Source organism: Lepus europaeus, chromosome 10 (genome assembly GCF_033115175.1).
Source record: "Lepus europaeus isolate LE1 chromosome 10, mLepTim1.pri, whole genome shotgun sequence".
Taxonomy (NCBI): Eukaryota; Metazoa; Chordata; class Mammalia; order Lagomorpha; family Leporidae; genus Lepus; species Lepus europaeus.
Window position 1 is genome coordinate 95,108,256 of NC_084836.1, and position 23,432 is coordinate 95,131,687.

The 23,432-nt window shown below is 44.4% G+C and overlaps 1 protein-coding gene across 5 annotated transcripts in view; it reads right to left on the reverse strand.

Annotated features, from left to right (window-relative positions):
- Positions 1-23,432, reverse strand: part of SHLD1 (shieldin complex subunit 1) — a 121,309-nt gene that overhangs the window by 4,854 nt on the left and 93,023 nt on the right. Inside the window, exon 3 of one of the 5 annotated variants that reach the window (XR_009867083.1) lies at positions 17,348-17,680. The exons of the other annotated variants lie outside the window; for them this stretch is intronic. The gene's annotated coding sequence lies outside the window, so the exon portion shown is untranslated. The remainder of the gene's footprint in view (positions 1-17,347; positions 17,681-23,432) is intronic. 5 annotated transcript variants of the gene reach the window in all.

The window sequence follows — 23,432 nt, forward strand, 5'->3', positions numbered from 1 at the left end:
TTCATACCACATTATCATGTATGTGACAAAGACAAAACTCATGTGTTGAAGCCCTAACCCCTAAAGGACTGTATCTGGAAAGAGAGCCTTAAGGAGCTAATTCTCATTAATGAGATCACAAGGGTGGGATCCTACACCAATAAGATTGGTGTCCTTATAAGACAAGGGAGAGAGACCTATATGCAAACATCAAGGGAAACAAGTGAAAATAGAGAGAAGGCAGCTGTCTACAAGCCAGGAAAAGAGCTGATCTTGGGCTTCTAGACTCCAAAATTGCGAGAAAACAAATTTCTGTTGGTTAAGCCACCCCATCTACAATATTTTGTCATGACAGAGTAGACTAAGACACTCTATTGTGAACTTACCATAGTTATTAGTCCTGATACTAGAACTTCTTATTTAAGCATTAATTAAAAAGCATATATTTATTACAATATCACATACTTATTTTTAAAATATTAGTAATTACATTTCAGTATTTTTCTTGGGAATCCTATGTACAGTATTTTGCTCTATGCATTTTTCAATTTTATTCTGAGAAAGGGTCGGCAGGCTTCACCTGATGCCAAAGGGGTCCATGGCACAACGAAAACAGGTAATTTAAATAACATTTACAGTTCAAACATTTTCCTTCTTGATTCCCAACAATGGTCCTATAGACTATTTCCTTGTTAAAAAAAAGAGATTTATTATTTTTTATTTGAAAGGGAGCATGACAGAGAAAGAGAGAAGGATCTGCTGTTTGCTGGTTTGCTCCTCAAATGCTGGCAACAGTCAGGGCTGGACCAGGCAGAAGCCAGAAGCCAGAGACCAGGAACTCCAACAGGGCCTCCCACAAGGGTGGTAGCAACTCAACTACCGGGGCCATCATCTGCTTTCCCAGACACGTTAGTTTTTGTACACAAAGGAAAATACAAAAACTTAAAAAGGCAGACACAGACACGTTAGCAGGGAGCTGGACTGGAAGTAGAGTAGCCAGGACTCAAACCAGGCACTCTGATCTGGGATGCCAGCATCCCAAGCAGCAGCTTAACCCACTGTGCCACAATGTCTGCCCTGGACTGGTTCTAAATGAAAATCCTCATCGTTGTGTTTGTTAAAGGGGGAGTAACAAACTAAGTGACTTATGACAGACAGTTAAGAAACCAGAGCTGACACCACATGCTCATCCCTCATCTGCCTTTGTGAACCTCTCAGGGCACCCTAATTCCTAACAGGAGGACTCTCTACGTCTTTTGATAGTCAGGACTTTCTGATCAGAGTATCCAAGGAAAATTTTTATAAATAATTACTCTGAACCACTTAACTTGCAGAATTTCTTATATAGCTACAAATTTACACTTCAGGAGCAGAGATTTCACTTCGTGGTTCAGATGCCCACGTCCCAGTCAGAGCACCTGGGTTCAGTTCTTGCCCCTGGCTCCTGACTCCAGCTTCCTGCTAATGCACACCCAGGAAGGAGTGGTGATGACTCCAGCAACTGGGCTCTGCCATCTGCAGAGGAGACCTGGATTGAGTTCGTGGCTCCTAGCTTCAGCCTGGCCCAGCCTCCGCTGGCAGGGTCACTTGGGGAGTGAACCAGTGGAAGGGAGCTCTGACTGTGTCTCACTGTTTATCTCTCACTGTCTCTTAAATAAATAAACTTAAAAATTTAATTTAACATTTTGCTACATTCACTTCTTACGTAGACATTACATCTAAATATAACTTTAAAAAAAAGATTTATTTATTTGAAAGTCAAAGTTACATAGAGAGAGGAAGAGACAGAGAGAGGGAGAGAGATCTTCCATCTGCTGCTTCACTCCCCAGATGGCCAGGACAGGCAGGGCTGGGCCAGGCCAAAGCCAGAAGCCATAAAGTTCTTCCTGATCTCCCACATGGGTACAGGTGTCCAAGGATTTGGACCATCTTCCGCTGCCCTCCCAGGCACATTAGCAGGGATATAGATCAGAAGTGGAGCAACTGGGTCTTGAACTGGCACCTATATGGGATGCCGGCATTGCAGGTGGAGGCTTTACCCACTATGCCACAGTGCCATCCCCTACATTTTTTTTAGATTTATTTATTTATTTGAAAGTCAGAGTTACACAGAGAGAGGAGAGGCGGCTGGGGTGTGTGTGTGTGTGTGTGTGTGTCTTCCATTCACTGGTTCACTCCTCAATTGGCCGCAACAGCTGGAGCTACACTGATCCGAAGCCAGGAGCCAGGAGCTTCCTCCAGGTCTCCCATGCAGGTGCAGGGGTCCAAGGACTTGGGCCATCTTCTACTGCTTTCCCAGGCCATAGCAGAGAGCTGGATCAGAAGTGGAGCAGCCGGGACTAGAACTGGCACCCATATGGGATGCCGGCACTTCAGGCCAGGGTGTTAACCTGCTGCACCACAGTGCTGGACCCCACTCCCTATTTTTTCTTTAAAACAGATATTAATATCACAAAGTGAGGATTCATGATAATGATCACAACATGGGAAAAGAAGGGCATGTCGTCATGTATATGGTATGATTCAGTGAAGTAGTATTTATAACTATATACCAAATTAAGTGATATTCACACAATATTTATACCTTCTATAGATATTATCTTCCTCAAATAAGAGAAAACAAATGATATTTGTCTTTCTAGGTCAGGTTTATTTCACTTAGCATAATGATCTCTGGTTCCATCCATTTTGTTGCAAATGTCAGGATTTTATTCTTTTCTATAGCTAAGTAATATTTATACCTTATCTTCTGTATCTAATCATCAGTTAATGGACATTTAGGTTGATTTTAATCTTTAAATCTAAATATTACATTTTCCTTTTTGTGCTCTGATACAAGCTTTTATAAATCAGTATGTTTGACAATTTGCTGCTCCAGCTAACCCAATTAGTAGCTGCAATAAAAACACTCATTCTTTCTAATGATGGATGGTGCCTGACGAAGTGGGTGGAGTTTTGGAAGAAGAGGTGGAGCCGGCACCGCGGCTCACTAGGCTAATCCTCCACCTTGCAGCGCCGGCACACCGGGTTCTAGTCCCGGTCAGAGCACCGGATTCTGTCCCGGTTGCCCCTCTTCCAGGCCAGCTCTCTGCTGTGGCCCGGGAGTGCAGTGGAGGATGGCCCAAGTGCTTGGGCCCTGCACCCCATGGGAGACCAGGAGAAGCACCTGGCTCCTGCCATTGGATCAGCGCGGTGCACAGGTCGCAGCGCGCCGGCCGCAGCGGCCATTGGAGGGTGAGCCAACGGCAAAAGGAAGACCTTTCTCTCTGTTTCTCTCTCTCTCACTGTCCACTCTGCCTGTCAAAAATAAAAAAAAAATTAAAAAATTAAAAAAAAAAAAAAGAAGAGGTGGAATTTTGACTTGGGCACTAGTTTTGCTTTTCTGCTGGATATGTCACTGTGATTTCACACAACCTTTCTGGGTATCAGCTTTCTTACCTTTAAAACAGGGGTTTTACTAAATGATCTCTTTTCTGGAAATGTCTATGGTAATATAAGGATCAGAGAAATAGATAAGCCAAAGCACTAGGACATCTACAAAGAATGTAGACATGTTCTGGGAGACACACAAGGCTCACACATGGACAGGTATTCACATTTAGAGAAGTTCACATTTAGAGAAAGCTGACATTAAGGCAACTCATTATGTGTTGCTGCAACAGAGGGATGTTGAAGACCAGCCCCTTACCTGAGCTACCTGGACCCTACCTAAAAAGAGGTGGCATACTAGCATTCTTGAAAAAGCTCATAGATAATACGCATTATTTTCAAAGTCTATTTATTTTTATTTGAAAGGCAGAGAAAGAGAGAGAGAAAGAAATCTTCCATTCACTGATTCATTCCCCAAATGCCCACAACAGCTGGGGCTGGGCCAGGCTAAAGCCAGGAGCCCAAACTCAACCCAAGTTTTCCATGTGGGTTGCAGGGACCTACCTACTTGAGTCATCATCTGCTGCCTCCCAGAGTGCACATTATCAGGAAGCTGGATCGAAAACAGAGGCGGGACTTGATCCCAGGAACTCCCATAGAGGATGCGCATGTCCCAAGGGGCAACTTAGCTGCTGTACCACAACGCCTGCTCCTATTTTATTTTTTAATGCCATTTTTCATAAACTTTTTAAAGTATCTGCCTACTTCTAGACATCAAACAAATTAAAAACAATCACCAGACTTTACTGCCAAACAATAATGTAATAAATGTAAGTGGGCTACTGAGGATTCCCTGGACAAATGTAGAGTAAAGGAGGGATCAGCATGGAGCAGAATTAGAGGAATACCCCTTTGAAGGCAGCTACTTGCAATCTTTTTATGAAAGACCAGCAATCAGGTACCATGGGAACAAGCAGGGAGTCATACACAAAGATCAAAGGGGAAGAAGCAGCGACCTGGGGAGCCCCAGAGGGTTCCAGGCCTCCTCTGCCACTCTCTGTATTAACTTCAGCAGCCTGAGCCCCAGACTTGAGCAGGAGGAGGGCGAGAACCCAGAGTGGCACCAGGGAACATGCTCTTTAAAGACTCCAATAAGAGGGATGGCATTTCCATTGCAGTAGTTTCCAGAGAGCCTAATACAATGTCCTAGGTCCCACAATCATTTTTTCATAAAAAGGAAAGGTGAAGAAGCTCTCCTTGACCCTGCTATGCCCAGGTCCCCTACCTGAATTCCTACCAACAACACAGGCTCAGCTGGATGGAACCTTACTGGATGGGTGGAAGGAGGCAGACACTGGCTTCTTTCTGGTCCTAACGTCAGAAAAACAGAGAGCAAAGGTTCCTGGCCCCTACTCTTTGGAAATGCCAAGTTCATGAAAAGCAAGGGAAGACTGAGCAACTACTCTAGACCGAAGGAGACTAAACAGAGACAGGACCACTAAACACAACAGGTGACTTGGAACCAGATCCTTTTGCCAAAACGCATATTATTGGGGCTACTAAAAGCTAATAAAGCACTGGGAATAGGGTGTGAGAATTAGATGGTAGTAAAATGTCACTGTCCATTTCTTGATGTTGGTGGTTTCTTTTTGCTAGATAAGAGAATGTCCTTGTCAGTGGGGAATAGGGATAATGGGCATCAGGTTGGCCACTTTCAAATAGTTAATTTAAAAAAATAGTTCTTTGTACTACAATTGTAAGTTTTCCATGAGTTCAAGATGGTTTTAAAAAAATTTAAGGGGCCAGTATTGTGGCACAGAGGATTAAGCCGCCAACCACAATGCTGGCATTCCATATGGGTGCCGGTTCGAGTCTTGGCTGCTCCAATTCAGATCCAGCTCCCTGATAAATGTGCCTGGGAATGCAGTGAAAGATGGTCCAATTCCTTGGGCACCTGCCCCCACATGAGAGACCTGAATGAGGCTCTAGCTCCTGGCTTCGGCCTTGCCCAGCCCTGGCTGTGAACCAGCAGATGGAAGAGCCTCTCTGTCTGTCTCTCTCCATCTCTGCTTTTCAAATAAATAAATATTTAAAATTTTTTTAAAACAAACTTTAGAAGGATAATTGTCAAAATAGGCTAATCCTCCACTGTGGTGCCGGCACCCTGGGTTCTAGTCCCAGTCGGGATGCTGGATTCTGTCCCGGTCGCTCCTCTTCCAGGCCAGCTCTCTGCTGTGGCCCAGGAGTGCAGTGGAGGATGGCCCAAGTGCTTGGGCCCTGCACCTGCATGGGAGACCAGGAGAAGCTCCTGGCTCCTGGCTTCGGATCAGCGCGATGCGCGGGCCGCAACGCACAGGCCGCAGCAACCATTGTGGGGTGAACCAACGGCAAAGGAAGACCTTTCTCTCTGTCTCTCTCTCTCACTGTCCACTCTGCCTGTCCAAAAAAAAAAAAAAAAAAAATGTCCTTTGGTGGGGCCGGTGCAGCGGTGTAATGGGTAAAGCCGCCACCTCCAGTGCTGACATCCCATATGGGTGCCAGTTTGAGTCCCAGCTGCTCCACTTCTGATTCAGTTCTCTGCTGGATTTGTTTATTTGAAATTCAGAGCTATAGAGAAGGAGAGAGAGAGAGAGATCAATCTTCCACCTGCTGGTTCACTCCCTAGATGGCTGCAACATCCAGGGCCAGGCTGAACCCAAAAGCCAGGAGCTTCTTCCGGTTCTCATACATGGGTGCAGGGGCCCAAGCACTTGGCCCATTTTATGTTGCTTTCCGAGGCACATTAGCAGGGAGCTGGATCAGATGTGAGCAGCTCTGAATCGAACCAGTGCCGAAATGGGATGCCATTGTCACAGACAGTGGCTTTATCTGATACGCCACAATGCCTGCCCTTGGTGACCCACTTTAATATTATAACAATCACAAGCAAAGCATAAGCCCAGGACTTGGTAAATTGTACTGTCTACAAAGGGTATTGTCACTGAGGTTAGAGGATCCAAGGGGGACGGGGAAAATCAGGGGTCCTACAATGGCAATAAGAGCTGTCCCTTGCCCCTTCTTCCCTGGAGATGACCTGGTGCCAGGTGAGAAGGCAGGAAGATGGGTACTGAGCAGTGTTAATGGGAAGGGTGGAGACAGCAGGGGATTCCCCGCAAGACTGGGAAAGGTAGGGAATCCTGGAACTGTCCCCCACCGCCAACGCAGCCATTTGTACAGAACACCACTCCTAGCAGCACAACAGGCACCCAGTAAGTGGCTGTCAACACACTTTGATATACAGTACTTTACATTTTCACCTGAGTTTCATTTTTCAGTTTCATTTAATTTTGGTTTTTGAAATGCAGTGTCTACAAAAGAACCTAAAAAAGCTAGCCTGTCTCCCATATTTTCCACGCAAATGTCAAGCAGACTGCAACTCATCTTCAAAGGAACAGTCCCTCGTCCTTCAGAAGAACAATGACAGACGGGCTGAGTCACTTACTATGTCAGGTCTTTGAAAGAACACTGCCTCCAGTCCATTCCACTCTTTGATTTCCTTTTAAATTCTGCTTTGCCACCAACTACAAAGCTTTCTCTCTAACCAGGTGGCTGGTGTGGCCTTTGGATGTCCCTGTTCCTTTTCTAGCAAATGAAGATGATCATTTCTCTCCAGATGTACCCACGTGTGGGGCGGATGGTGGCAACTTGGTCAGTTCCTGCTCAGTGGTGCATCTTGTACCTGGGATATACCCCAGACCTGTGGGACTCTCCACTGGGGACAGCAAGGTCTACTCTGGAGAGAATCTAAGCACAATGATGTGATTGCAAAGTGCTACTTGCATTCAATGAGTGGGATCGAGGATATAAACAGCCGACAATGCCCAGGACACTCCCATACTACAAAGAATTCCTCAAAATGCCTCAAGTATCCCTATCTTCCCACCCATACCCTAAAGAGGAACAAGGGTTTTCAAAGGATGGATATTGGAGGAAGTGGGAAGTCAATGGTGAATCCCACTGCACTGTAACATACTGCTTGGCCTTGAGTTCCCAAGGCAACTTTGCTATTGATCCCCATTGCCTACACAACACCCTTCTCGCTGGTGCCTATTCATATTATCCATTCTTCTTTTCTCAGACCTGCAGATGGCTTTTCTGGCTCTCAGGAGGGGCCCCAGTCCCAGTAATTCTGGCAGTGTCTAAATTGGGTGAAACTTCCCTTTTTATTTCAATATTCTTCCTATCATGAGTAAGATTTCTTTAGGAACTGACAAGAAAAGGAAGACAGGGGTCGGCGCCATGGCTCACTTGGTTAATCCTCCACCTGTGGTGCCAGCATCCCGTATGGGCGTCGGGTTCTAGTCCCGGTTGCTTTTCTTCCAGTCCAGCTCTCTGCTGTGGCCTGGGAGTGCAGTGGAGGGTGGCCCAAATGCTTGGGCCCTGCACCCGCTTGGGAGACCAGGAGGAAGCACCTGGCTCCTGGCTTCGGATCGTTGCGGCGCACAGGCCGTGGCAGCCATTTGGGGAGTGAACCAACGGAAGGAAGACCTCTCTCTCTCTCTCTCTCTCACTGTCTAACTCTACCTGTCTAATAAAAAAAAAAAAAAAAAGGAAGAAGGGCTTAATAACCATAATACTTTTGCATGCATTGTTTCAAAATAACCTATTTAACAAAGGGTGCATATGTTAAATTTTTTCTTGGCCAACACGAAGAGAGATAACATATAGATGTTTGAGGATCTTATAAGCCTATAAATATTTATATATCTTTTAAGAGTTATAGATGCTCATGTGTATTCAATAATCCAAGACAATCAGCATGGATCATATGAGATGCATGGGTGTGTTCTGGGAGCACTACATTAGCATTCAGCAACCCAGATGCCAAGTGGGGGTTTTTTCCCGGAGAACTTTCCATGGCTACTTCTGTGGTTGATAAATGCACAGCAGGATTTTATCCTTCAACTTTAACAAGTTGCTGCTAAATGGATTCGATATTTAGCATTCTGTCTCCATCTGCATCTGCATCAAGAGCCGCCCCCACCTATTTGTCCAGAGTTTCTCCAGCAGCGGCTCATTAGGAGGATCTGTCTGTGGTTTCAAGGCTGTACTGAGCCAAATGAAATCTAAGACTTAGTAAAATATAGGGGAAGAAATTGCCAAGTACCAGGATTTAAGGAAAGAAGAAACATAAGGCTCATTCTGGGATCCTCTGATGCCTCCTAGTTGGGAAGCTGCCCCTTTCCCAGGGCACTGCATGGCACAGTCCTAAGTCCCCAGGCCCTGCTGACTTGGATTGTCTGTGGGAGGCTCCTGGGGTTTTGTGTGGCTTTAAAAGAAAGCCATGGCATGAGAACAAGGTGAATGGGCGGTAGGGGGCATGTCTTGCTCATCAACAGTTGTCTACCAGCACCCTTTGGATGCATCACTCACCCCTGGCCAGGATTCAGACTTCCAAGGCCTCCCAGTGCCCTGGGCAGGCTTCCTTGGGTGACACTCCCATTTAAGCACATTTGGAGCTGCATCCTGTGAATGTGGGGCTGTGCCCTGCTAGGCTGCATTTTCCGGCTCCAGACCTCACTTGCTTTTCCTTCACATCCTCTTCTGTCCCTCTCACTCTTGCACCCACATCACATTCTCTGGAGGCAAGGCACAGTGAACAGGATCACGAGATGACAAAGTCTGAACTTGCCGCTGCCCAGCCCTGGAGGCGCCGTGGAAGTCTGGTGCGCACACCTCCATCTGCATCACTGCCTGGAGACGTCTGGCTTCCTTCCTGACCTTTGAAGGCATTGAGCAAACTCCTCTTCAGAATCTCTACACTTGCTGTTCCTCTGTGTTTAACTTGCTTTCTCCACATAGCTGTGTGACTGGTTCCCTCACCTCCTCAGGGCTCTGTTCAGATGTTGCTTCCTCAGCCAGGCCCTTGCTATCAGTCAGCACAGGCTACATTGTGCTGCAGAGCAAGTAAGCCCCAAATCTCTGGGGCACGAGACAACAAGGGATGATTTCTCACTACCGGTAGCCCTGTCACACGACAAGTACACACATACAAAAGTAGATCTGCTCATCTTGGCCCCTAACCCATAACCCAGTCTGGTGGAGCAGCTATTAACTCTGCTCAGTGACTGTAGCCAAGGTAAAACAGCAGGGTGGAGCAGGAGGTGGCTGGGAAAGCTCACTTCATGTGAAGTCACATGGCCATGCCTGACTTCAAAGCGATGAGCCTGGGGCTGGCACTGTGGCACAGTGGGTTAAGCAAACCTGACACTCCATATCAGAACCAGAGCACTGGTTCAAGTCCCAGCTGTTTCTCTTCCTATCTAGCTCCCTACTAATGTGCTTGGGAAGACAGTGTATGATAACCCAGTATTTGAGCCCTTGTCACCCATGTAGGAGACCTAGATGGAGTTCCAGACTCCTGGCTTTGGCCCAGTCCATCCCCAGATATTGCTGCCATTTGGGGAGTGAACAAACGGATGGAAGATCTCGTTTTCTGTCTCTTCCTGCTCTCTGTCACTCTGCCTTTATATAACTAAAATAAATCTTTTAAAAAGAAAGAAAGATGAACCTGAAAGATAATCCTGTGGAGAGAGGCAGAGAATTTTGGCAAACAAAAATTCAGACTACCCTACCTTCCCTGAGCACACTATTGAAACTGCATGCATTTCCCATTTTTATAGGATCCAAAAGGTGAAAGTAACCAAACGTCTGATGATAGATGAATGATAAACAAAGTAGGGGATGCACATGCAACAGAATAATATTCAGGAAGGAAGGGAATTCTGACACAGGCTACCACATGGACGACCCTTGGGGACACTATGTTAAGTGAGATTAGCTAGCCACACAAAGACAAACACTGTATGTCAAATTCAAAGAGACAAAAAGTAGAACGTTGATCACTAAGGGCAGGAAGCTTCGAAGGTAAAGTGGGGAGCTGCTATTTAATGGGTAGAGTTTTAGTTCCGCAAGATTTTTAAAAGAGTTCTGGAGCTAGGCCAACAACAACGTCTCCTACTCGAGTCTTTTTGTCTCTCGTTACCTGTTGTATCCTATGGGCCCAATACAGTAGCTAACATATGCTAAATACTCAGACTTCCTTACTGTATGCTTAATAAATCCAGAGCCTGTGCACTTCTTCATTTGTGGAATGAATAAATGAGACACTTTCTGAAAGAGACATGTAAGCCACAAAATTATGGAGTTACTTGAGTCCCCTTTATTCCCGTCATACATACTACACAGGGGTGCTACCTGAAGACTCATATTGTTCAAGCACATTTTTTTTTTTTTTTTTTGACAGGCAGAGCGGACAGTGAGAGAGAGAGACAGAGAGAAAGGTCTTCCTTTGCCGTTGGTTCACCCTCCAATGGCCGCCGCGGCCGGCGCGCTGTGGCCAGCGCACTGTACTGATCCGAAGCCAGGAGCCAGGTGCTTCTCCTGGTCTCCTATGCGGGTGCAGGGCCCAAGGACTTGGGCCATCCTCCACTGCCTTCCCGGGCCACAGCAGAGAGCTGGCCTGGAAGAGGGGCAACCGGGACAGAATCTGGCGCCCCAACCGGGACTAGAACCTGGTGTGCCGGCGCCGCTAGGCGGAGGATTAGCCTGTTGAGCCACGGCGCTGGCCGTTCAAGCACAATTTTTAAAAACTCTGAAAAGAAGGTGAAGAATTCTATACAGTATAATGAAAGGTGATCTAAACAACAGATATATCTATACATCTGCTGTGCAATACAGAAGCCAGCCACTAGCCACATGCAGTGCTGAATACTTGAAATGTGGCTACTAAATGGGGAAGTAAGCATATTCAAAGGTTTAGCATGAAAAAAACAATGAATATGCTAATAATTTTAAAACTTTGAATTAAATAAAATGTCATTAAAGTGAATAGTTCTTAAGTATAGCTACTAGAAATTTAAAGTGAGATATATATGCACATATATGGCTCACATTATACTTCTAATGGACAGTAGCTGGTCTAGATGTTCCTGATAGCACAAGCTGGCATATTGAGTTGGTCAGGGCCATACTGTCCTTCTCTGCCAGCTGCCAGTGGCCCAGTTGTCTCCGCCTTTCAGACTCAATCAATATTTACGGAACATCTACTAACCAAAGCTCAGGGCTTGGCCCAGTGATAGATGGCCAAGGTCCAGGAGGCAAAAGCTGGGTAAAGCTGGAATGAGCAGGTAAAACTGGGCCTGGAAAGATGAGTCATTTTCAAATAGATGAGACAGAGGAAGAAACTGCACCAGGTAGTGGGAAGGCAGGAAGCAAGAAGACATGGAGGCCAGCGCCGCGGCTCACTAGGCTAATCCTCAGCCTGCGGCGCCAGTACTCCGGGTTCTAGTCCTGGTTGGGGCGCCAGTACTATCCCGGTTGCTCCTCTTCCAGTCCAGCTCTCTGCTGTGGCCCGGGAAGGCAGTGGAGGATGACCCAAGTGCTTGGGCCCTGTGCCTGCATGGGAGACCAGGAGGAAGCATCTGGTTCCTGGCTTCGGATCGGCGCAGCGTGCCAGCCGTAGCAGCCATCTGGGGGGTGAACCAATGGAAGGAAGACCTTTCTCTCTCTCTCTCTCACTGTCTAACTCTGCCTGTCAAAAGAAAAAAAAAAAGAAGAAGAAGAAGACATGGAGACAAGAATGCCTAGGAGTGTGCAAGTGGTCCAGCAGGGCAGGGGCAGAGAATTCTTACAAGAGAGGAGAGGCTGGGTGAGGCTCTGCAGGGCTTGGGGGCCAGGTGTCTGACAGACACTTCTGATACCCATGCAGCCTCAGGCATTCCTCACTGTAAGCAGGTGCTGTCACTGGGGTGTCCAGTACTCACTAGGGTGACTGGAAGTTTGCCTAGGCTTATGCCTTGACTTTGGCTCACACGATGCACTACAAGTGTACCTGCATCATGGCACTTCAAATATATAACCTGGTGCTGGAGGAGTGAGGAAGACACACTAGGGCCAACAGTGAACTTCCCAGCATATATCCTATGTCCCATGTCCTGTGTGACTTGGTGCCAGGAATAACTTCAGTCTATGGTATAAACGGTAGGGTGTCCATGGGTTTTGTTTTTGGCTAAACCATCCACAGATCTGTCCCACTCTACTCAAGAAGATCCTCCTGCCCTTTTCTCTTTTTTCAGCTGGCTCCTCTTGGGGTCCCTTGCTGTGCAAAAAACCTTTTGGTTTCTGCTGGGTGAAGGAAGGGCCCCAAATCCCTTCACCCATCAGCACCTCGACTGGTTCCTCTCTCTGGTTTCATCTGGCTTTTTCCTGCTGCGTAGTAAGTCTAGCTTTGGAGTTCTAAGGCACTTACATCTGATCTTATTACTGACATGAAATTAAGACCAAAGAAACCAGTAAGCTTAGCCTTCCTTTTTCCTGATTGCAACCCTACCATCCAGGGTTTATTAATTCTAGAACCTGCAACTGTTCTTTTCAAGGGCAAAAATCACACTCTCCCAAGGAGAGGGCATGTGGGTATCCAGATACTTAATCCCAATTAACACTACAAAAGGACGATGGTTTGGTCAGGTGCTTTTGAAACCACAATCTGTACTTGTTTACATCTGAAAGCTGAAACTGGATGAATCACCCAGAGGGGAAGTGGCATATGCTGCCACCCTTCATCCCAACAACAAGCAGATGCAATGTGCAGAGGACGGGGTCCTCTACGAGGCCAATGTTGTGAGGAATAGAATGAATGCTGGAAAAAAACCAGATATGCATGATCTGTAAAAATGAGCTGTCAGGCAATTGAATCATACCAAATGATCTGATTTGTAAGCTATCTCACCTTGAACTTGGCATTCTATATGTTTCTTTTGACAGATTTATTTATTTATTCATTCATTTATTTATAAGGTAGAGTGGCACAGCGAGAAAGAGAGACAGAAAGAGATCTTCCATCCAATTGTTCACTATCCAAATGGCCACAATGACTGGCAATGGTTTAGGTGGAAGCCAAGAGCCATCTGGGTCTCCCACAAGGGTGGCAGGGGCCACCATTTACTGCCTTCCTAGGGATTAGCAGGGAGCTGGATGGGAAGCAGAGTGGCTGGGACTTAAACTGACACTCTGATATGGGATGCTAGTGTTGTAAGCAGTGGCTTAACACATTGAGCCACAATGCCAGCCCCTATATTTTTCTTAAGAAATCAAAAAATTCTACAAATTGCAGAGAACTATAATATCCAGGCTCATATCATCTCAAATTGGCAATTAACATATTGTCATATTTCCATCAAATCTTATTATTAAATCATTCCATTTAAAGTTTATTGTTTCTTCATATATATTAATTTTGGTTCCTTGTAGCCCATTTGTATACCTTAGATGCACACAAACATACATACACACAAACACGAAGGGTCGTCAAAGAGTTCCTGGAAAGTGTGTATTATAATAAAACCATGCATGGATTTCAAAATTTCTTTGTACCAAAATAAGTATCTTTAATTCCATTTTGCCACAAACTTTGTGAAGCATATGTATATATGTCTGTGTATATATATATATACATATATATATACATACACAGACATATATACACATTCATAGCAATATAATGTTGCTTTGTGTGTGATAATGATTTTCATTTTACTTTCCATATCCAAAGTTTTGAATCTTTCTCTCAATTTACAAAGATTTGCATTTTACTTTATGACTTTTTTACATCTAGCCATTACTGATGTGTATGAATCTGCTTCTAGTGTTTCGATGTAAGAAAATACAACATTATTTTCATTCCTTCTCTTGCTGATGAGCATATAGATACCTAATTTGTCACCACTACCACAAACAAGGTTTCTGTGAGCCTTATATGCACAACTGGATACTAATGCACAGCAAATATGTCCATAAATGGAGTTATTGAGTTGAAGAGATGTGCCTTTTCAGTTTTGCTAGATCCTGCCAAATTACTCTCCAAAATGGTTGTACAATTACGCTCCCACCAGCAGTGTCTGGGTTTTCCCATTTCTTCACATCTTTGCCAAATCCCGGTGCTGTCAGACACTTCAAATCCCATCCCCCTGATTATGGCTGAGCTGTTTTCCACACACTATGGGCCATTTCTTTTTTTTCTTTTTTTTGACAGGCAGAGTGGATAGTGAGAGAGAGAGACAGAAAGGTCTTCCTTTTTGCCGTTGGTTCACCCTCCAATGGCCGCTGCGGCCGGCACATCGTGCTGATCCGAAGCCAGGAGCCAGGTGCTTCTCCTGGTCTCCTATGCGGGTGCAGGGCCCAAGGACTTGGGCCATCCTCCACTGCCTTCCCAGGCCATAGCAGAGAGTTGGCCCGGAAGAGGGGCAACCGGGATAGAATCCGGTGCCCTGACCGGGACTAGAACCCGGTGTGCCAGCGCCGCAAGGCGGAGGATTAGCCTGTTACTATGGGCCATTTGTGGGCCCTGTTCTTCACTATCTTTCTATTGTTTTTTTTTTTTTTCCTTTTCTTTTCCACTCTTTATTTTTTTTTAAATAATGGCTCACAAAACAAATTAGAAATAAAACATTTTTGTTTGATTTTTCTTTGATTAATCTCATGACTAAATTATTCCAGTCTTTAACACATAAAGAGATTTTTTAAAAAGTGAAATAAAGACTCCTTGAGAAGGCACAAGGTTGGTTTTTCTTTCAAAAGCAAATCTTTTCAAGCAAAACAACCCCTTACAGTGTCAGCTCATCAGGACCCAAAGGTGACAATACTCTGTTTCAACACCATTTAATAAAGAAGTCATGTACCAAGTGGATGCAAGAGCAGGGCACATATCCGGCTCAACTGCATCTTATTTTCTGGACTAGAAAATGGAGACAAGCCCAAAAGTCTGCAGATCACTGCATAAAAGGGGTTGGCAATGAAAATGCAAAAAAGCTCTATCTGCTCATTAATTTTCTTAACTCTAATGACCTCCACATGGCTCTCATTTGCCATAATTAGGGCCAGTGACAGCTTTGCACGTTAGTGACCATGGGCCAAGCAGGGTTCAAGGGCCTCCCTCGATGACTCAGATAATGAACGTTTAGGAACCACTGGCTGAGATCTGAAAAATGCTGACCAATTCTCTCCTATGAGAAATTGAGGCTTACTCTGAGGCTTCATTTAAAAGAGTCTGGTTTTACCTTTGGTGGTAAAGGAGTAACCAGGCGAACAGATCAGCACCTGACCCCTTAACAGCTAGAAGCCTGGCTGCATTCACTCTCTGGGCCAGAACCTTAGGGCCAGGATTGGAACAAGAACTCCAGTGCCCTGACCCCCTCCACATGCTGAGGAATAGCTCTCGGCTCCTTCTGCACCTGTATTCCTGGGGACAATGGGGTGACAGACAAACGGAACTAGAGAGACAATTTCCTTTAGAGTGAGGAGCTCCACTGACATAGAGCAATCACTTAAAACGTCCCTTTCCCCAAGTGGGTGCTTTTTTGTTTTTGTTTTTGAACTTTCATTTCACATAGGAGATTTCAGGGGATTTGTTCACATCCTGGCCTTGATGGGGAGGAGCACTTGTAGGCAGGAAGGCAAGGCAAGTGATTTGGATCTTGGTAGCTATGGCAACACTGCTATTTTTTACTATGACTTGTTTACTTCAGCAGAGTTAAATTAAATGCTAGCAACTTATTAAGATGAGGGTTGAAATTTTAACCTCACTTGTAAGAAAAATATAAACCTTTTTAAAATGAGACTTGACACGTTGTCAGATGGATATTTACGGGGGAGATTGTCCCTGTTCCTGCTGGCTTGGCTGGGCAAGCAGAAGCCCAATCATTTTTCCTTGAAGAACGGGGCCCCCCATAACCTTTCCAAATCAACAAGTCAATATTTGGTCATTTTATGGTCTACAGGGGAACAGGACAGGGCTCCTCTGAAAACACAGTCACTTCTGGCGTCAACATCTGCACCAAGACTTCTTCAAACAAGGTAACATCTGTGACATTCAGGGAAAGCTAGCGTTTTCCTATATGCCATAGAATTTTTTGTTAGATGCACATGTTTGCAAACAGATTTCAATCTACACCAATCCACAGAGTCACAGATTGAACTGTAAACCAATACACAGAATGCAATTATATAGCTGAGCGCTCCCCCTGCTACATGATCACCCCAGGAGCCAAGCCCTCCTTTGTAAAATGCCAATGCTGCTGCCCAGAACACGCCAGAGAGGGGTCAGTGTTGTGGTGCAAGCAGAATAAGCCACTGCCTGTGAGACCAACATCCCATCTCGGAGCATCAGTTCAAGTCCCAGCTGCTCTGCTTCTAATCCTGCTCTTGGCTAAGGTGCCTGGGAAAGCAGCAGATATGACCCAAGTGCTTTGGCCCCTGCCACTCATGTGGGAGGCTGGGATAGAGTTTCTGGTTCCTAGCTTCGGCCTGGCCCAGGCCTAGCAATTGTAGCCATTTAGGGAGTGAACCAATGGATGAAAGATATCTTTTTCTCCCTACCTCTGTCTCCCCCTCTCTCTCTGTCATTCTGTCTTTCAAATAATAAATAAATCTCAAAAACAAAAAATAAACATGTTGGAGTCTCTTAGGAAGTATCTCTCTCCCTCTGGAAGGAAGCTTCTTCTGAATGTCTTCACTGGTGACAAATCTCCAGCCTCAAGGGACAGAATTGCCTCCTGGAAACTGTCAAGAAGCATTAGGAGTGAAATCCGGTGAATAATGTAGGTGACACAGCTGGGTAACATGGCCTGGGGTAGAAAGCCGGGTGTGTCCACAAAAGGAAATCGATTTTCTTAATGTTTCATGGGCCGGTTCTGAAAGCAGTCTTCAGAAGGGCACACCTAAATCAGTTCTGTGCAATAGCAGAAGCACGGATTCAGTGTGTACATACGTGCAGATTTGAACTGGCCTTTGCGATAGCTCAAAGTCGTACTGCAAAGCTCTGTATGATTCGGTCCTGACAGAAGAGTGCTTGCAAGCGTGGCCTTTGCACTTCGAAGACTTGAACTAACTGATCTTGCGCATGTCACTTATCATCTCTGAATCTCCATTCCCCCAAGTATGAAACAGGAAGAACAGCTCCTACCTCTTAGGACTGCTGTTAAGAATTAAATGATTTGGGGCCGGCACCTTGGCTCACTTGGCTAATCCTCCGCCTGTGGCGCCGGCATCCCATATGGGCACTGGGTTCTGGTCCCGGCTGCTCCTCTTCCAGTCCAGCTCTCTGCTGTGGCCCGGGAAGGCAGTGGAGGATCGCCCAAGTGCTTGGGCGCCTGCACCCACGTGGGAGACCAGGAGGAAGAATCTGGCTCCTGGCTTCAGATTGGCGTAGTTCCGGCCATAGCAGCCATTTGGGGGGTGAACCAACGGAGGGAAGACCTTTCTCTCTGTCTCTCTCTCTCTCTCTCACTGTCTAACGCTGTTAAAAGAAAAAAAAAAAAAAAGAATTAAATGATTTATCAGTATAAAGCTTGGCACATGGTAAGCACTCAGTAAATCAGACACTTTGTTACCACAGCAACAAGAGTAGTCCCCACAGCAGAGCTGTTAGAACTAAGTAGTGAGGTGTTTGCTGTTTGTTATCTGGAGCTTCATAAAGTAAGCTGTAAATGCTCCCGCGTGTCTACTGCCCAGTGACAGACGCCTATCATGAGGAAAATCCAGACGGATAAGCATTCATGGGCGCCCAGACGGCACATCACCTTCACCAATCTCTCCTGCCCCGTCCTGGCCTGGGAGCGGCAGTGATGAGTCACAGGGAGCAGTGCCCATCTCACAGCGGGAAGACCATGGCTGCTGAGAGGGCCCAAGCACACCCACTGGCAAGCAAACAAGATTTCAATGTGGGCGAGGAATAGCAGGTGTCTCAGCGTGGGCAAGTGTCAAACACAGAAGCCCAGGCTGGTGGAGCCCTCCAGCTGTCCCCAGGCACATCCCCCCAAGCGGGACCAGCACCAGAATGTGGGAGGGACCGAAATGTCTCAACCTCCAGAGAGCCTGGTGGTGTGGTGGTGGTGGTGTTTATAAGTTGATAATAACTGTAAATCAAGGAAAGACCTTCAGGGAAAAACTTGGCTTCATAAACACAGTGAAGATGGAGAAATAGGCTGGCATTAAAAAAAAAAAGATTGTGAAACTGGGCAGAAAAGATGTAGGGTTCACTGAATGACTGCTGGCTGAGCCAGCCTTGCAGCGCTGAGGTAAATTTAAAAAGGCTGCAAATACAACGCAACAGTAATAGGGGATCATTCTCAACCCCTCGCACACCCCCACTTACACTTACATTCGAGGACAGCAAAGCTCTGAGCTTCTCTTCTGGAGCATATAACTTCAGAGAGTATGGAAAACTTGAAAAAAAATCCACACAAACAAAATCTAAAACTGGCACAGCATAATCTGTGCAGAAAAAGGGTGCAGGCAACAGGGAAGGTGAGGCTGATATGATCAAATGACAGAAAATATGGCCATTAGGGGTTGGCAAGTACTCGCACTGAAATGTTTCTAACATGGAGTATTAAGGGCTAGAAGTGAGTGAGGGCAATCACAGAATTGAATTTCTGCCTTTACAAGGACACCTCTGGTAGGGTTGTAGATAAGGTATTATGAAAGTCCTCCATGTTGTGAAATATCTAAAACTGCTGGACAAAAATATTTTAAAATCTATTCAATGTGACTGGGATGGTAATAAAGCATGGAAAGTTTTAAAAGACAAAAGGCAAAATGCAAGTAGGAATCCTGAGAGTTAAGTGAATCCTGAGCTGCCATCAAGACCTACCCTGTTGGCTTTAACGGCCACACAGGGTTTAGGACACAAGGCTTGGAGACATGACAACATGTGGTGCTTAAAAGGAGCTCACTGCAGAAGACCCAGGGCCCTGAAATTGTACCCTCCAAGAAAAGATGATCTAGGAAAATATTACCTTGCAAAGGGTCACAGTAAGAAAATTCATCTGTCTTGGCCTTGGCTCTGGGTGGAGAAAGAAAAGAAGGAAAGAAGGAGGGAGGGAGGGAAAAAGAATCTTCCTCGAGATGTAATACAAGTCAGAACTCACAGGCAGTTGTGACCTGAACTGAGACTACTTTTGTGGTCTAAAAACCCAAGGCCAGTATTTATTTTAATATCGTTCCAGATTGTGCCCTCTTATGTGTAGTGAAACATGTAAATCTTAGAGGAATGTACTTTTAACCCACACCTCAAAAGAAACCCTACACATAAAGTTCCATTGACTATGAGCTCACAGTAAAAATAAAACTCGCAAAATACATGTCAAAAATGGGTACTTTCATTGAGGAGGTAAGCACAAAGAGCCAGTACTAGAACAAGACTCATAAAACGTAGATACTAAATGACCACAGAACATAAAACAAGCATGCTTAAAATGTTAAAGAAATAAAACAGGAAATTGATGGTTTGAGAAAGCTACAAGGTTACAAAAAATGACCAGAGAATTAAGAAAAAGAGAAAAAATTTAAAATGTTAAATATAGAAAACTGGCAAATTAAAATAACACTCATCCTCAGAGGATGAGTAAAATGGAAGGCTAGACACAACTGGAAAGAGAATTAAAAAATAGAAATCAGAGTTGAAGATATTACTTGGAACTTAGCAGAAATATAAAAAGATAGAAAAATGAAAAAAAATTCATATCATCTAACTGGAATTTCAGAAAGAATTAATAGAATGGAAGAAAGACAATGCACAATGAGTTAGTGGTGATCTCCTGTAACTGATGAAAAGTATAATTTTTCAAATTTGGCAGTCACAATGCTTTACAAGCCAAGTGAAAAATGAAATTTATAGCTATGTAAAGCTGCAGACCATCAAAGGCAAAGACAAAAACCTTACAACCAACTAGAAAAAGCAGGTTTCCCATAAATGAGTGATAATCAAGCTGTGCGAGTCTCCAGCACAACAACACAAGCGAGAAGAAATGGAATAAAACCTCCAAAGTTCTAAGAAAATAACTGCCAATATAAGGCCATTCAGGAAACGGTGAAAAGGTTAGACATCAGTCTCTTATCTGATCACATCAACAAAATGATAAAGGTCATAGCCAGATTGCCCTTACATCCAAAGCTAATTCTTTAAGAGTGCTTAACATTGACAACAGTAATTATCACCTAAGTCAATTTATAAAGATTTTCACTGAAGGTAGGAGGAGGAACAATATGGAATTTTAAGGTTTTCTATCCCCTAGAATAGATTCATGACACGAGTCTGTGTTAAGTCTTCAAGGTGGTTCAGGACTCTTTGAAACAGGACTCTAAAGCTAGACTTTGATTTCAAATCACAGATGATCTTTTTAAAAGTAAGTTCATGTTCATTCTACATTTTCTGAAAGTCATATTCCATAATAAGCCAATTATGCATAATCATCCAACTTCAAAGTTGTTCTAGGTTGGTTTCATGAAAAATGTAAATGCTCTTAATGTTTTGCAGATGACATTTTCTCTCTCTGTAATCAACTATTTCTATTTGCTTTTCAAGTAATGACTATCTCCCTAACTCAGCTCAAGCCCGTTGCACTGGGGGCGTCTGCACTACAATGTTAAGTGTGCTGCCATTGGAGACCAAGGTATCTGTTCAAAACAGTCTCATGGAAAAAAAGCATTTTTACTCTCCCATGATCTGCACTTACTTCGAAGATATCATGGAAAGGAACTCATCAGGCTTAAAAAAATAAGCTTACTTTTCCCAAATACACTATGCCAATCATGAGAAGATAAATACAGAGCATCATGAAGTAATTACTGGTAACATTTACTGCCTTATTGGCATTTAAAAGTTGTCTGTTACCTAAGGCCCTCCCGAAAGCCATTTCATTTCACATATAAATTCATAAATCTAAAAAAGGAAAACAAACTTGAGAAGAAAAAATAGAAAAATGATATTATATTGGTTATACTAGATGATTCATCTTTTTTTTACCTCTAAGTAACAAAACCTCAAAATGCATTTGAAACTTTAACTCCCATAAGGAGCCTCGCAAGCCCCATGCACACAATAAATCTTTCATGTAGGGCTGGCACTGTGGCAAGAGTAAGGTAAGCCACTACCTGCAATGCAGGCATCCCATATGGGCACAGGTTCAAGTCCTGGCTGCTCCATTTCCAATCCAGCTTCCTGCTAATGCACCTGGGAAAGCAGCAGAGATGGCCAAAGTACTTGGGACCCTGTACCCAACTTAGGAGACCCAGATGAAGCTCCTGGTTCCTGGCTTTGGTCTGGTCCAACTGGTCCATGCTGTTTTGGCCATTTGTGGAGTGAACCAGCAGATGGAAGATATCTCCATCTCTCTTGTTCTATCTCTGTAACTCTGCCTTCAAATAAATAAATCTTAAAAAACTTTTTCATACATATTTCTGTTTTTCCAAATCTTGATCTGGGTTATGGCTATAGGGGTATGTATTCATATATATGTAAAAGTTCGCCAAGTGGTAACACATAAGATGTGGGTATCTTTATTGGAGGTAAATTTGTATCTCAATTAAAAGTATGTTTACACACACACACAGATATGCATATGCATATTCTCTATTATCTGAAACTGTATTTCCATACATTCTTAGTACAGTTTTGCCTGTCAGTCTTCCTGTCTGTCTGTCTTATCTATCCATCATCTCTCTGTCTCCAACCACTAATAAGTCCATCTCTGCTTTTCTCTGTGACCCAGCTAGTGGAATAAAAACATTCAACTGTATAAAAAAAAAAAACTCTAAGTGTAGACTAAAGCTCCAAGAAGTGAGAAAGATCAGTTTTGAATCATAGAATGGAAATTTTGAATGTTTTCCACAAGGGAGAATGTGTCAGCTATTTTTAAAAAGATTATAATTTTGAACAGAGATCTTTCTGAGGGAAAGGGAAAGAGAAAATGCTTCATTTGACATGACAAGTTAGAAAGTGCAAATCTGCCAGGTTAGGCAGGGTAAATATTTGCTGAAGATTAAATACATGGCAAAGTTACGTCATTAAATCTAAAGTAATTTAAAAAGCTCAATTTAATATCGCATGCATCTACTTCACTTTTAATAAGCCTACGTCCTCAACAACCACAAGCCACAGTCCAATCTGTCTCCATGTTGTAGAAGGAAATGAAAAATGTCTTCAAATGACTTCCAACAAGGTGAGTCTGAGTTAATTGCTCTACGTGCAAGTGAAAATGAATTTGGTTAAACAAATGGGCCTGCCAACCACCTGCTGGACAAAATGTCATATCAACCAAATGTACATCAAGGGCTCACAAGAAGGGCTGCTTAAAACTTATTTTGAATTCATAACTAATTTTTATTGTAATCAATGCAATACATGTGATTACCTTTTAAAAGTCAGATGAGCCTAGAAGTCTCACAATGAAAAACAAGTTTCTTACCCTCTTCATCTTCCTTGTGTGTGTGTGTTTTTTTTTTTTTTAACAGGCAGAGTGGACAGTGAGAGAGAGAGACAGAGAGAAAGGTCTTCCTTTGCTGTTGGTTCAGCTCCAGCCAGCACGCTACCGCGCACCACACTGATCCGAAGCCAGGAGCCAGGTGCTTCTCCTGGTCTCCCATGCGGGTGCAGGGCCCAAGGACTTGGGCCATCCTCCACTGCCTTTCTGGGCCATAGCAGAGAGCTGGCCTGGAAGAGGGGCAACCAGGATAGAATCCGGCGCCCCAACCGGGACTAGAACCCGGTGTGCCGGCGCCGCAGGCAGAGGATTAGCCTAGTGAGCTACGGCGCCAACTTCATCTTCCTTTCCATTTCCCACAATCTACCCTTTCACCTTTCTATTCCTTCTGTTTTTAAAGTCTTTTTTTTCCCCTAAAGATTTATTTTATTTATTTGAAAGGCAGAGTTACAGAGAGAATGAGAGATATATAGAGAGAGATCTTCCATCCGCTGATTCACTCCACAAATGGCCGCAACAGCCAGGACTGGGCCAGGCCAAAGTCAGGAGCCTGAAGCTTCTTCTGGGTCTCTCACATGGGTGCAGAGGCCCAAGCACTTGGGCCATATTCCACTCCTTTCCCAGGTGTATTAGCAGGGAGCTGGATCAGAAGTGGAGCAGCTGGGATTCAAACTGACACCCATATGGGATGCTGGCATCACAGGTAGCGGCTTAACCCGTTACGCCACTATGCCAGCTCCGGTTTTAGAATCTTTGTGTCTAATTAATAAGCTTATCTATGACAAT